General features: G+C 45.3%; 1 protein-coding gene across 3 annotated transcripts in view; it reads left to right on the top strand.

Annotated features, from left to right (window-relative positions):
• Nucleotides 1-8,645: 8,645 nt before the first annotated feature.
• UBAP2 (ubiquitin associated protein 2) overlaps nucleotides 8,646-14,135 on the top strand; it is a 132,993-nt gene continuing 127,503 nt past the window's right edge. For all 3 annotated transcript variants that reach the window (XM_021691778.2, XM_021691777.2, XM_044920772.1), the window contains exon 1: nucleotides 8,646-8,695. The gene's annotated coding sequence lies outside the window, so the exon portion shown is untranslated. The remainder of the gene's footprint in view (nucleotides 8,696-14,135) is intronic.

Here is a 14,135-nt window from a genome sequence, read left to right as displayed (position 1 = left end):
GCCTGGGTGGCTCAGTCGTTAAGCGTCTGCCTTCGGCTTGGGTCATGATCCCAGGGTCCTGGGATCGAGTCCCGTGTCAGGCTCCCTGCTTGGCAGGAAGTCTGCTTCTCCCTCTCTCACTACCCCTGCTTGTGTTCCTGCTCTCGCTATTTCTCTGTCAAATAAATAAATAAAATCTTAAAAAAAAATAACAACAACAAACCCCAACAAACTCACCATAGTAATTCATAGATATTTTGAGGGATATACTTTGAGACTATGCTCATACCCAATTTTTCCTCAAACTTTTGTGCACTCTCTCTCTCAAATGAATAAATAAGATCTTAAAAAAAAACTTTCGTGCATTTCTTTTTCATTGGTACAAATTATGACTGTGGTGTTTCTAAAGGTGATTTTTTATTTCTCTCATTTTTTCTGTGTTTACTAATTGGAATTCTTCTCTAAGGAAAAGTTAGTTCTTATCCCTATTTATTCATCCATTTATTTATTTTTTTAAAAAGATTTTATTTATTTATTTGACAGAGAAACAGTGAGAGAGGGAACACAAGCAGAGGGAGCGGAAGATGGAGAAGCAGGCTCCCCACTGAGCAGGGAACCTGATGCAGGACTCGATCCCCAGACCCTGGGATCGAACCCCGCTTCAGGCTCCCTGCTCAGTGGGAAGCCTGCTTCTCCCTCTCCCACTCCCCCTGCTTGTGTTCCCTCTCTCGCTGTGTCTCTCTCTGTCAAACAAATAAAATCTTTTAAAAAAAAATTTAATTTTGTTACCTAAGTTAACCCATTTATTATAGGCTAGCAGTGTTTCAAATGGTGGAGCTTCTACTGGTCTTTTAACTCCTTCAGTCTTCTGGGGTTTTTCTGTTTGTTTTTGACAGAGAGGGAGACACAGAGAGAGAGGGAACACAAGTAGTGGGAGTGGCAGAGGGAGAAGCAGGCCTCCCATCGTGAGTAGGGAGCCCAACACGGTGCTCGATCCCAGGACCCTGGGATCATGACCTGAGCCGAAGGCAGATGCTTAACGACTGAGCCACGCAGGCGCCCCTCCTTCAATCTTCTGATGGCCGACTTTACCGTGAGGGCAGAAGTGCTGTTGTAGGGTCCAGGCGCCACTGGTGACGGTTTTCATACAGGAGACATAATGCCAGATCCCCACAGCTCGTCTTTTCAACTTGGTTTTGCCACAGAAGGAACAAGTGTACTTGGCGTGCTGGCTTATTTCAGTCTTCTTCACCATTTTCCTGAGGGAGGCACCATGAGGGTCCCGTATTTACTCATGATTCTGACTTTTTTAAAAGATTTTATTTATGGGGCACCTGGGTGGCTCAGGGTCCTGGGATCATGACCTGAGCCGAAGGCAGACGCTTAACCAACTGAGCCATCCAGGTGCCCCTGATTCTGACCTTCTTGGTGCATTTAGCCATGTTGCCACAAACTAGGTCTAAGCCCCTATTTTAAATTTTTTTTATTTGAATTCCAAAAGTTAACATACAGCATTATATTTGTTTCAGGTGTAAATATAGTGATTCAACAATTTCATACATCACCCAGTTCTCATCACAAGTGTACTCCTTAATCCCCATTACCTATTTCACCCATCTCCCCACCCACTTCCCTATCTATTTTTAAAAAACAGAAATAGAAAAAAATGAAAAATATCAGTTTAATGTACCATGATTATGTAAAATGGGAACATTAAGGAATGCTACATGAAGGATGTACTGAAACCCTCAGAGTACATAAATATATGAATAGGTATTTTTTTGTAAAACATTTTCAGTTTTAGATATGTATGTATTTCCTCTTGTAGGTTTTGTAAATTACAGTCAAAAAGGATTAAAATAGGGGCGCCTGGGTGGCTCAGTTGGTTAAGCGGCTGCCTTTGGCTCAGGTCATGATCCTGGAGTCCCTGGATCGAGTCCCGCATCGGGCTCCCTGCTCGGCGGGGAGTCTGCTTCTCCCTCTGACCCTCCCCCCTCTCATGTGCTCTCTCTCATTCTCTCTCTCTCAAATAAATAAATCTTAAAAAAAAAAAGGATTAAAATAAAAGACACAGGGGCACCTGGATGGTTCAGTCAGTAGAATATGTGACTCTTGATCTTGGGGTCATGAGTTTAAGCCCCATGTTAGGTGTAGAGATTACTCAAAGAAAAAAAAATCATTTCTGAAAAAAGAAAAAAGATGCAAACCCCACATTACATTGAACTCTCTTTTTTTTTTAAGATTTTATTTATTCATTTGAGACACAGAGATACACAGAGGGAGCATGAGCAGGGGGAGAGGCAGAGGGAGAGGGAGAAGCAGGCTCCCCGCTGAGCCAGGAGCCCGATGTGGGGCTCGATGTGGGGCTCGATCCCAGGACCCCGGGATCATGACCTGAGCTGAAGGCAGACGCTTAACCATCTGAGGCACCCAGGCGCCCCTACATTGAACTCTTTTAATCCTCTAGCATTGTGATCCCCATTTTGCATTTGAGAAAACTAAAACAGGATGAGATTAAGTACCTTGCCTAAGATTACTCAGAATCTTCTAGAACAGGGATTGCAAACTTGTGTGTGAAAGGCCAGACAGTAAATATTTCAGGGTTTCTGGGCCACATGGTTTCTGTTATAGATATTCAACTCTGCTATTGTAGCATGAAAGTTGCCATAGACAATACATAAATGCACAATCATGGCTGAGTTACAGTGGAACTTACTAGACTAAAATTTGAATTTTGGTTAAGTTTGGTGTGCCATGAAATATTCTTCTTTTGATTTTTTTGGGCCATTTAAAAATGACTAACAAGGGGCACGTGGCTGGCTCAGTCGGGGGAGCATGCAACTTTTTTTTTTGAAGATTTTATTTATTTAAGAGAGGGAGCATGAGCAGGGGGGAAGGGCAGAAGCAGGCTCCCCAGTGAGCAGGGAGCCCAATGCGGGGCTGGATCCCAGGACCCCGGGATCATGACCTGAGCCGAAGGCAGCTGCTTAACCAGCTGAGCCACCCAGGCACGCCCAACATGTGACTCTTCATTTTGGGATCATGAGTTCCAGCCCCACATTGAGTGTAGCATTTACTTTAAGACAAAACAAGGGGAACTGGGTTACTCAGTTGGTTAAGTGTCAGGCTCTTGATTTTGGCTCAGGTTATGATCTCTGTATCAGGCTACATGCTAGGTGTGGAGCTTGCTTAAGATTCTCTCTCCTTCTCCTTCTGCTCCTCCCCCACCTAAAACAAAACAAAACAAAACAACAGCAACAAAATTAGACTTTGGGGCATCTGCCTGGCTCAGTCAATAGAGCATGGGGCTCTTGATCTCAGGTTTGTGAGTTCAAGCCCCACATTAGGTATAGAGCTTACTTAAAAAAAAAAAGAAAAAATGGCTAATAATTTTTAGCTAGTGGGTTGTAGAAAAACAGGAGATGGGCTGGATTTGGCCTGAGTTATAGTTTGCTGACCCTTGTTCTAGAATCCAGGAATCCAGGAAGACCTGGATTTGGGAAGAACCCAAACCTCAACCACTGACCAGGGTTATATAAGTATTGATGAAATCAAATAATGTTCTTCATGGTAATAATAATTCCTTACGATTCTTATAGTCCAGTTATTTTCTGAGGACTTTCATAGGCAGTGTCTTGCATCAACCTGGCAATGCCATATAAAGTAAGCAGAATTTCACTACTTTAAAGATTTATTTACTTGAGAGAGAGAGAGAGGGAGAGAGAGAGATGGGGGGAGGGGCTGAGGGAGAGGGAGCATCTCCAGCAGATTCCTGGCTGATCAAGGAGCCTGACATGGGGTTCTTATCTCTCAACCCTGAGATCATGACCTGAGCTGAAACCGAGACAGACGCTTAACTGACTGTGCCAGCCAGGTGCCCCTTGTTTATTTTTATTATTATTATTTTTAAGTAAGCTCTATGTCCATTGTGGGGCTTGAACTCACAACCCTGAGATCAAGAGTCTTAAGCTCCACCGACTGAGTCAGCTGGGCGCCCCAAGAAGCCCAATTCTCATTAGCAGGTTGCTCCTGACATGGAACATGGGTAGGGGAATCTTGGGTGATTTTTATGGTTAATAAGCATGGATCATTCATCTCTATCTGCTAAAGAGAGACCTGCCAAAGGGAACAAAATGTTCTATGTACTGGTTAGTCAGGCTACCCTTTTCCCTGCATGGTGTACATTTTTGCTTCTTAAGGCTTTTTTTTTTTAATAGATTCTATACAGACCATTCCCACTCAGTTACCACATTCTTCTGCAGGGTATAATGCATTGGATTATGATCACTTACTGTAAGTTAGGAGATTAGACTTGAACTTAATCAGTGATTAGCTTTATCTAGATTGCGAAAATTCTGCTTTGGAGTTTATACATTTTGATTTTATCTTCCTAAGTCTCAGCTACCCATTACTGATTCTTTCTGAGATGGGTTACATCTGGTTTCACCCACCTTCTTTATTGCCTGCCATGTTTACAGACTTAAAAGCCCAGGCTTCTGAGAATTTCTCCAGTGTATTTTCCATCACATTATGCTCTCACTGTAGTCCAGCCAAGTGTACTTAAACAAAAACTGGTGAATTGGATGGTGATGTTCTTTGCAGTCACAGGATGTGAAATAAGTTTCAGAGTCAATGTATCAGTCAGGCTGGGTGGGAATGGGTGGTAGTGATATCCTCTAGGGGAGCCTATTGTGAGAGGATAGTTCTATTACATCCAGGTGGTAATAACTATTATCAGTGAGGTTTTAGGACTTTGATGCCCTTATTTTTCTCTCTGATCCTAGCTCTGAGGTGGGACTTCTCCCTTGATAAATGGTAATTTATCGGAAGTATCCAGCATAGTATGCCTGGTACAGAAAAGACAGGTGTTTTTGAATATAACAGAAGCGGAAATTGAGGGACTGGAAAGGTGATGTATCTTTGTACAAGTCACAGAACTAACACATGATCTCTTTCTTTTTTTTAATATTTATTTGAGAGAGAGCATAAGCAGGGGGAATGGCAGGCAGAGGGGAAGCAGGCTCCTCGCTGACCACGACCTGAGCCGAAGGCAGACACTCAACTGACTGGGTCACCCAGGAGCCCCTCTTTTTTTTTTTTTAAGTTTATGTATTTATTTTTAGGAAAATCTGCACCCAACCTGGGGCTCCATCTCACAACACTGAGATCAAGAGTCACATGCTCTTCTAACTAAGCCAGCCAGGCACCCCGGTCTCTCTTTTCTTGATGTTTATCTTTAATTAAAAGACCAGTACCTTCTTCATGTAAAAATATAGATTAGATAAGTCCCTTTTTTTTTTTTTAAGATTTTATTTATTTATTTGACAGAGAGCGCGAGAGAGGGAACACAAGCAGGGGGAGTGCGAGAGGGAGAAGCAGGCTTCCCGCGGAGCAGGGAGCCCAATGCGGGGCTCGATCCCAGGACTCTGGGATCATGACCTGGGCCCAAGGCAGACGCTTAACGACGGAGCCACCCAGGCACCCCGATAAGTCCCTTTTGACTAGCACCCTCCATCACAAACCCTCCTTCCCATTCTACAGAGACAGCTCCTGTTATCAGGTTGTTTTCAGAATTGTTTTCTTGTACACTTTCCATTAAAAGTCTTTGCCTCTCTTGGGGCACCTGGGTGGCTCCGTCGTTAAGCGTCTGCCTTCGGCTCAGGTCATGGTCCCAGGGTCCTGGGATCGAGCCCCGCATCGGGCTCCCTGCTCTGTGGGAAGCCTGCTTCTCCCTCTCCCACTCCCCCTGCTTGTGTTCCCTCTTTCGCTGTGCCTCTCTGTCAAATAAATAAAATCTTTGAAAAAAAAGTCTTTGCCTCTCAAGGGTGGTTTTATTTTTGACTCTCCCACACATTTCTATAAAGCAGGAATACAAAGAGGAGGAAGACTGAACTGACCAGGCACAATTCCAGCTCACTGTCAAAAGGGAGAGATAAGATACATCTACACATGAATGGTCATGATAATTTTTGTTTCAGCCTGAGCATTCTTTGATCAATTCAGATTTATAACAAAGGCTTCCCTTGAACTGAGCAGAACTGTTAAGGTTCTGATTGTTATTCATCAAGTAATTTAACTACAACAGTCTATTAGTAACTAGGGTGTTAGCTAGTAATTAGTATAGTGCCCTGCACAAAGATCAGTGTATGTTAATTCCCTTCGCACCTTTTGTATCTGCTGTGCCCAAAGGGTACATACCAGGTGTGAAAATAATTGTTTATTGAGGGTTTAACTAGGTGCCAAAGAGGTACTTTACATGACTTCATTTTATTTCTTTCTTTATTTAAAATATTTCATTTATTTATTTGAGAGAGAAAGAGAGAGAGAGCACAAGCAGGCAGAGAGGCAGGTAGAGAGAGAGGGAGAAGCAGGTTCCCCGCTGAACAGGGAGCCCAATGTGGGGCTTGATCCCAGGACCCTGGAATGATGACCTGAGCCGAAGGCAGATGCTTAAACAGCTGAGCCACCCAGGTGCTCCTCCCTGATCTCATTTAATTTTCACAACCTGGTGAAGTGGTGTCATTGCAAAGGAGGGAAGCTCAAGTTGAGGCAAGGCCTGCTGTATTCCAAAGTCCGTGTACCTAACCAGCCTGGGATACTGCCTTTGAGAATCAAATAGGTCAGTAAATGGGAAAATACTTTAAACTCCAAAATACTGGGGTGTTTGGGTGGCTCAGTTGGTTAAGCGTCTGCCTCTCCTCAGGTCATGATTTCAGGGTCGTGGATGGAGCCCCACACTCTGTTCACGGGAAAGTCAGCTTCTCCCTCGCCCTCTGACCCTCCCCCCCCTGCTCCTGCTCTCTCTCGCTCTAATAAATAAAATCTTAAAAAAATTAACTCCAAAATACCATGCTACAAGTATAAAGCATTATCGCCTCAATTATGCTTAATTCCTGGAGTTAAACAAATTTTTTTTTTTTAAGATTTTATTTATTTATTTGACAGAGAAAGACAGCGAGAGAGGGAACACAAACGGGGAGTGGGAGAGGGAGAAGCAGGCTTCCCGCCGAGCAGGGAGCCCGATGCGGGACTGGATCCCGGGACTCCAGGATCAGGACCTGAGCCGAAGGCAGTCGCTTAACCAACTGAGCCACCCAGGCGCCCCTAAACAAATCTTTGAGAGGAGGGTTATTCACTGGAGACAAAATCTGGTTTGGCTCTCTTCAGGTAGAAACAACGGAACCTAAGGCTTCCTTTTTAAAATTTTTTTTAAGATTTTATATTTTAAGGGGCGCCTGGGTGGCTCAGTCGGTTATGCGGCTGCCTTTGGCTCAGGTCATGGTCCCAGGGTCCTGGGATCGAGCCCCATGTCGGCCTCTCCGCTTGGCGGGGAGTCTGCTTCTCCCTCTGCGTGCTGCTCTGCCCACTTGTGTTCTTTCTCTGTCAAATAAATAAAATCTTAAAAAAAAAAAGATTTTATATTGTAAGTAATTTCTACACTGAAGGTGGAACTCGAATTCACAACCCCAAGATCCAGACTAGCATACCCTACCGATTGAGCCAGCCAGGTGCTCCTCTAAGCCTTTCTTTACAGGGAGCAATCCCTGCTTCGATGGGTTGATTATAAGATTTAGTAAAAATTGCTGTATTGAGGGCGCCTGGGTGGCTCAGTTGGTTAAGTAACTGCCTTCGGCTCAGGTCATGATCCTGGAGTCCCAGGATCGAGTCCTACATCGGGCTCCCTGCTCGGCGAGGAGCCTGCTTCTCCCTCTGACCCTCCCCCCTCTCATGTACTCTCTCTCATTCTCGCTCTCTCAAATAAATAAATAAAATCTTAAAAAAAAATTGCTGTATTGACATTAAGTAAACAGTCAATAAATGTTAATCAACTCATGCATAAGGGGCTTGGTAAAAGAATTCAACACCCACATTTAACAGGCCAGAAGCCCCGAGGCCCTTTTGCCCTGGGTAACTTCCTTATTGAAGCCGGCTCCACGCCGGGGCACTTCGGCTAGCCGTTGGCGTTTTCCCGCGCAGAGGGCGGAGCGGAGCGCGAGCCCGGGAACGTGTTAGCGGACCCCCCTCCCCCCCGCCGGGACTACATCTCCCAGCAGGAACCACGCTCAGCCACCTGGCAAGCGGCGCCCGCCGGTATTAGTCTCAGAAGCCACTGCTGTCCGTTTTCCCTCTCGGCTTTGCCTCAGGGCACTAAGTCATAAATGCAAGGACTATGAACCCGCGAGGGAAAGGCTGCAGTGTTGGGTGCCTTTGCTGTGCAGCATATTGGCGATAGTATACCCCCCGCGCAAGGTTTGGGAAGCCAGGCCTGTTTTGAATGGTTGGGCCACATCACATGATGAGAGGAAGGCGGCCGCAGGGGAGCGACTCGTGGTGCCTTGTGAGGTCATGATAGCGCGACAAGCTGCAGTTGTGGGCATCCTGGATGCGGTATGTAGTACCTTTCTGACAGCTCTGAGTACGAGAAATTTTAAAGGTCTCCCTTATTTGCTCCTTCCCGGTGCCTACCCCCGCCTCGGCGCTGTTGGTCTCTCCTAGTTGGTATGTGGGAGGCTGGGGGAAGCGACGCGCTCTGTGGGCGGGCTGACGAGCCCCGAGCGAGCGTCGCGTGGTGGCTCCTCCTTCGCTCATGACGCAGAGGTCACGTGACGGGCCGGGCCGCCTCTGCCGCCGCCGCTGCTTTGTAAGAGGCACATTGGCAGGTAACGAGCGGCGGCGGCGGCGGCAGCTGGTCCCGAGTCCAGCGAGAACAGTAGCGGTAATTGGCACCCTCTCTCTCCTTTCCTGTTCCAGAGCCCTGAGCGTAGCAGCGTGCGCTTTCTAGTCTTGGGTTCAGCTCTTCTTTCCTCGAACCCTCTTCATACTGCCCCAGCGCCCACTCATGAAGACCGGGCCAAGCGTCCCTCGCCAGCTTCAGGCGTCCTCAGTATGCCCAGGCCTGGGCTCCTTCCTTCCTCTCCCTGCGGGTCGTCCTGTGCTTCTTCCTGCCTACTCCGGTCCTAGTCGGCCTGGCCCCACCCAACCCCAGGGGGCGCCTTCCCCTCCCCCCTTCGGGTTTCTGCCCTGGAGGGTGTGGTTTTCTCTCCCACCTCTGTCCCTCCCTGTCTGTCCGCTGGAGCTCCAGCGCCACGCTGATGCTCCCCATCCTGACCACCTTCCCGTTTTCACGCCTGTCGCTAGTTTTGGGACTGGACATCTGAGAGCCCAACTTCTGCGCTCTGTAGCCTTTCTTGGTTTACCCGAAGGAATAGTTAGATTCTACTCCTTTTCATTCTGGGAGGTTTTGGTGTTAGACTCTGGGGACTCAGTTTCTTTCTCCTCAGTCCCGGTTCCTCTAGTCTGGTTTTATCAGAGTTTTTAAATATAGTTTTGAGAGCACCCTGTAAACCAAAGTTCTATGTTACTCTTTCTTTAGTGTATTATATTTCCGTTTTCTTTGCTTCTGAATCACTCTCCCACCTTTTCGCCTTGGTTTTCAATCTCATTTTTTGCCCAGGCATCTCAAGTGCCGCCACTTTGATCTTATGTCCTTGTTCTCTCTAGGAGTTGATCCCGTCATCGTTTCTGTTATTTCCTGTTTGACATAATCTTGTAGCTTACTACCACCTCTGTTGTGTATTGGTTTCTACTTACGTCCGAGGTGTATGGTCTGTTAGTAGTTAGGCTTATTGTCTTTAGCCCCTTTGTGCCCTAACAGTTGAGAGCTTTTGAAGGTCTTTATAAGATATCCAAACATCTTTTATTCGAAGGGCATATAATTAACTTTTTGGGTGAACCCAGGCCTTTTATATTTTCTCAATTATGGTATACTTTTAATTAATTAATTTTATGGTATACTTCCTTTTTTTTTTTAATTTTATTTATTTGACAGCGAGAGAGGGAACACAAGCAGGGGGAGTGGGAGAGGGAGAAGCAGGCTTCCCTCTGAGCAGGGAGCCTGATATGGAGCTCCATCCTAGGACCTTGGGATCCTTACCTGAGCCGAAGGCAGACGCTTAACGCCTGAGCCACCCTATGGTATACTTTTTAAACCAAGAGTTATGTCAGTAGTGTATTCCTCACTTTCTGTCATGTATTGTACATCCCAATTTTTAGTGTCAGTTTGTCTAATAATGGTGGAAGGAAGATGAAGCTAATACCTAAGTTCTCCTGTATCCTTGGCATTGGGTGCCTAGATTGTGATGGTACTTACCTGTTTCAGGAAAGGGAGTAATTTCCACTCTCTGGAGACCATAGAGTCTTATAGTGCACCAATATCTCTTACATACCTGCAGGGCCCCTTGGCTGGGGCTATCATCCTCCCTTTGCTGTGAACACTTACCATGCAGAAGTGACTAGTTTCCCACACTGCTCTTCTGCTTATCTCCAGTATGTTCATCTGATTTTTCCTCCGTAAGGCTAGTTCACATGTGTGATGAGATTTCCCCCACCTCTGTCCTGCTAGTTTTCCACAGCTCTGATTTCCCCTATTTGCTTCCTTGTTGCTTCTGACCCTCAAATTCAGAGAAGGGAGAGTTTTTTGTTGTGATTGAAATATGGCTGGAAGTGGTGGCATGGAAATGAGGCCATGGGAAAGGGTTGTGATAATTGCCTCTCCTGCCTGTTTCCTGCTGCTCTGGTTTCCTCTGGCCTCTCTCTTTAAATGTGGGCTGGACCAGCTGCAGTCACATGGAGCTGCCTTTAGAACAAGGCTAGAACAACAATAACACCTCGCTTCCTTTTCCTGGTAACTGATGCAGCCTGTGCAGTATTCACCAGCAGTGTCTCTTGGTATTAGCCTGAGTGACTTTTATTGTTTAGGGAGAAATGGTAGGAGAACATGGAGAAGAATGGTTAATTTCAATAGGCCCCTGTGTTTTGATGGGAACTGGTTGCTATCTCCTTTAACAGTACACTATATGAAGAAAGTATAAACCAGTATTGAAATTTTGAACTGGTGTGAAGTGAAGCCTTTACTTTGGAAGTGTTATTCTTGAAGTATTGATTCCCCGGGCCTTTTATTTTATTTTTTTTAAGGATTTCATGTATTTATTAGCTCGACCGTGTGCAAGCGGAGAGGGGGCTGAGGTGGGAGGGAGATGCAGAGGGAGAGGAACAAGCAGACTGCTCTGAGTGCAGAGCCCCGCCCAGGGCTTGATCCCACGACCCTGAGATCCTGACCTGAGCTGAAATCGAGTCAGATGCTTAACCCACTGAGCCACCCAGGTGCCCGAAGTTCCCAGTCCTTTTTAAAAATGATGACTTAAGATGTGTTGTTACAAGACACTTTTTTTGTTTGATGAATGCCTGCATGAATTCACAGATTGTGAAGTTTCTGTGTTCTTAAATTTTATTTTGTTTATTAATCCTATGAGGTCAGCAAATATTAGTTGGCTCCTAGTTAATTCGAGTAAATGGAGTGTCCTTTAAAAGTGGAGTGTATGGCACTGGTTGTGTTGACTGGTAGGGTGGTGGTTCACTGATAGGTCTTGGAAGCAGCTATTTTCTCCCCTCCCCCCACCCCACCCCCCAAAGGAGAGTGAAGATGTAACTTGAAGGAAGGCAAAGAGAGGGAAGACTTACAGGGAATATCACCATTTAAGCCTGTGGTTAGTTTTGAAATAATTTTGACCCAACTGTCAAATATTTAGGAATGGAATCCTTTTTTTTCATTTTTAAGTCCAAGAACCAAATTAATCAGGTTTGGGTTTTTTAATTTTTTTTTTTTCCAAATATTTTATTTATTTTTTGACAGAGAGAGAGACAGCGAGAGAGGGAACACAAGCAGGGTGAGTGGGAGAGGGAGAAGCAGGCTTCCCACTAAGCAGAGAGCCCGACGTGGGGCTCGGTCCCAGGACCCTGGGATCATGACCTGAGCCTAAGGCAGACACTTAACGACTGAGCCTCCCAGGCGCCCCGGGTTTTTTAATTTTTCAAAAAAATAAAATTTTTTTTAAAGATTTTATTTTTTTTGACAGAACGAGCGAGAGGGAACATAAGCAGGGGGAGTAGGAGAAGGAGAAGCATACCTTCCACTGAGCAGGGAGCCCGATGCGGGGCTCGATCTCGGGACCCCGGGATCACGACCCAAGCCTAAGGCAGACACTTAACGACTGAGCCACCCAGGGCCTCTAAAAAATTTTTTTAATGATTATTTAGAGAAAGAGCAAGAGAGTGTGTGAGTGGGGGGGAGGGGCAAAGGGAGAGAGAGTCTCAAGCTGACTCCAAGCTGAGCACAGAGCCTGATGTGGGGCTTGATCTCGACCCTGGGATCATAACCTGAGCCGAAGGCAGTCGCTTAACTGACCAAGCCACCCAGGCATCCCCAAAATAAAAATACCTTAAAAAAAAAAAAAAAAGTGAATTATTTGAGTTAAAAAAAATTTTTTTTTTTTTTAAGATTGTATTTATTTGACAGACAGCGAGAGAGGGAACACAAGCAGGGGGAGCGGGAGAGGGAGAAGCATGCTCCCCACTGAGCAGGGAACCCGATGTGGGTTCGATCCCAGGACCCTGGGATCATGACCTGAGCCGAAGGCAGACACCCAACGACTGAGCCGCCCAGGTGCCCCGAGTTAAAATTTTTTTTGGCATAGGTTTTTGAAGACCAGGTTTGTGAATTTGTTGCTGACATGGCATGTATGCTAGAGTGAGTTTTAATTTTCAGATAACTCATTTTCATACTGGGTGATGAGATCAATTGAATTGGAACTCATAACTTTGGAATTTATTGAAATGGGGCTTCGATAAAGGAGTGTGTCATTTAAGACTACGCAGAGTTCTTAGAAAAGTTGTTAGGAATGTGTAGCTTGTTTTTCTTCATTTGGGACTCTGAAAACAATAGAACATACATGTGGGTCTAAAATGTAAAATTTTATGAGAAGATTTTCAGATTTATAGAGAATTTCATTTGGATTTAGTTCAGGCTTATTGTTGCTGTAACCTTGTTTCTTTTAACACTGTTGTTATTAACCTGTTTTTAACTAAGATGTCACATAGGAACTTTCAAGTTATACTGTATGGGGGCACCTGGGTGGCTCAGTCTGTTGAGCATCCGACCCTTTGTGCACCCTTTGTTTTCTCTCCATTTTATTTTTCTGCCTCCTGCCCTTTCATCCCCATACAATAACACTCTCAACGCTCAGTCTCAACTGATGAGGTTGTAGACCTTCTGACTGTACTTGCCACATAACATGCTGCTTTCAGGCAGATGAAAACCTAAAATATCCTTGCAACCTCTTTTCATGGGCTTGGGCAAGGTGCATAGTGCTACCTGTATTGTGTGTCTACCTAGCTGGAATGTGTGCTCTTTGAAGGGTGCGAGTTTTCATTTGATAACAGTGTTTGGCATTGTCAGATCATTAAGCAAGAGAATAAGTGGGCCTAAAAAAATACAGGTTTAGCTGAAATAGGGTCTAGGAAAAAAAAAGACTGGCTTTAGGATTGATTGACAGGCCTTACATTACATTGTTCTTAGACCAAATCAGTTTGTTCTTCCTCTTTTTTGAAACTTCAGGGTCAGGCTATCTGGTACTGTTTGACCTAAGAAAATAACATTTTAGAAAATACAAGAAAATCAAAAGATAAAAATGAGTTAATCATGGTTTAACATTTTAGTAGAAATCCTTTCTTTTTTTTTATTTTTTATTTTTATTTTTTTTAAAGATTTTATTTAGAGAGAGCGAGAGAGAGCGCACACGCACTAGTAGGGGAGAGGGAGAAGCAGACTCCCCGCTGAGCAGGGATCGCAATGTGGGATCATGACCTGAGCCAAAGGCAGACAACTGACTGACTGAGCCACCCAGGTGCCCCTGAAATCCTTTATTTTTTTAAAATTTTTTTAAAGATTTTATTTATTTATTTGAGACAGAATGAGAGAGAGAGAGAGCACATGAGAGGGGGGAGGGTCAGAGGGAGAAGCAGGCTCCCTGCCGAGCAGGGAGCCAGATGCGGGACTCGATCCAGGGACTCCGGGATCATGACCTGAGCCGAAGGCAGTCGCTTAACCAACTGAGCCACCCAGGCGCCCCTTTATTTTTTTTTTAAAGATTTGTTTATTTTAGAGAGAGAGATCATGAGCGAGCGAGAGGAGGGGCAAGGGAGAGAGAGAGGATCCCAAGCACACTCCGTGGAGCTTGACTCATGGCTCCATCCCATGACCTTGAGACCATGACCCCAGCCGAAACCAAGAGTTGAGACGCTTGACTGTTGAGACGCCA

This window comes from Neomonachus schauinslandi, chromosome 13 (assembly GCF_002201575.2).
Source record: "Neomonachus schauinslandi chromosome 13, ASM220157v2, whole genome shotgun sequence".
Taxonomy (NCBI): Eukaryota; Metazoa; Chordata; class Mammalia; order Carnivora; family Phocidae; genus Neomonachus; species Neomonachus schauinslandi.
This window is presented reverse-complemented; position numbering and strand designations above follow the sequence as displayed.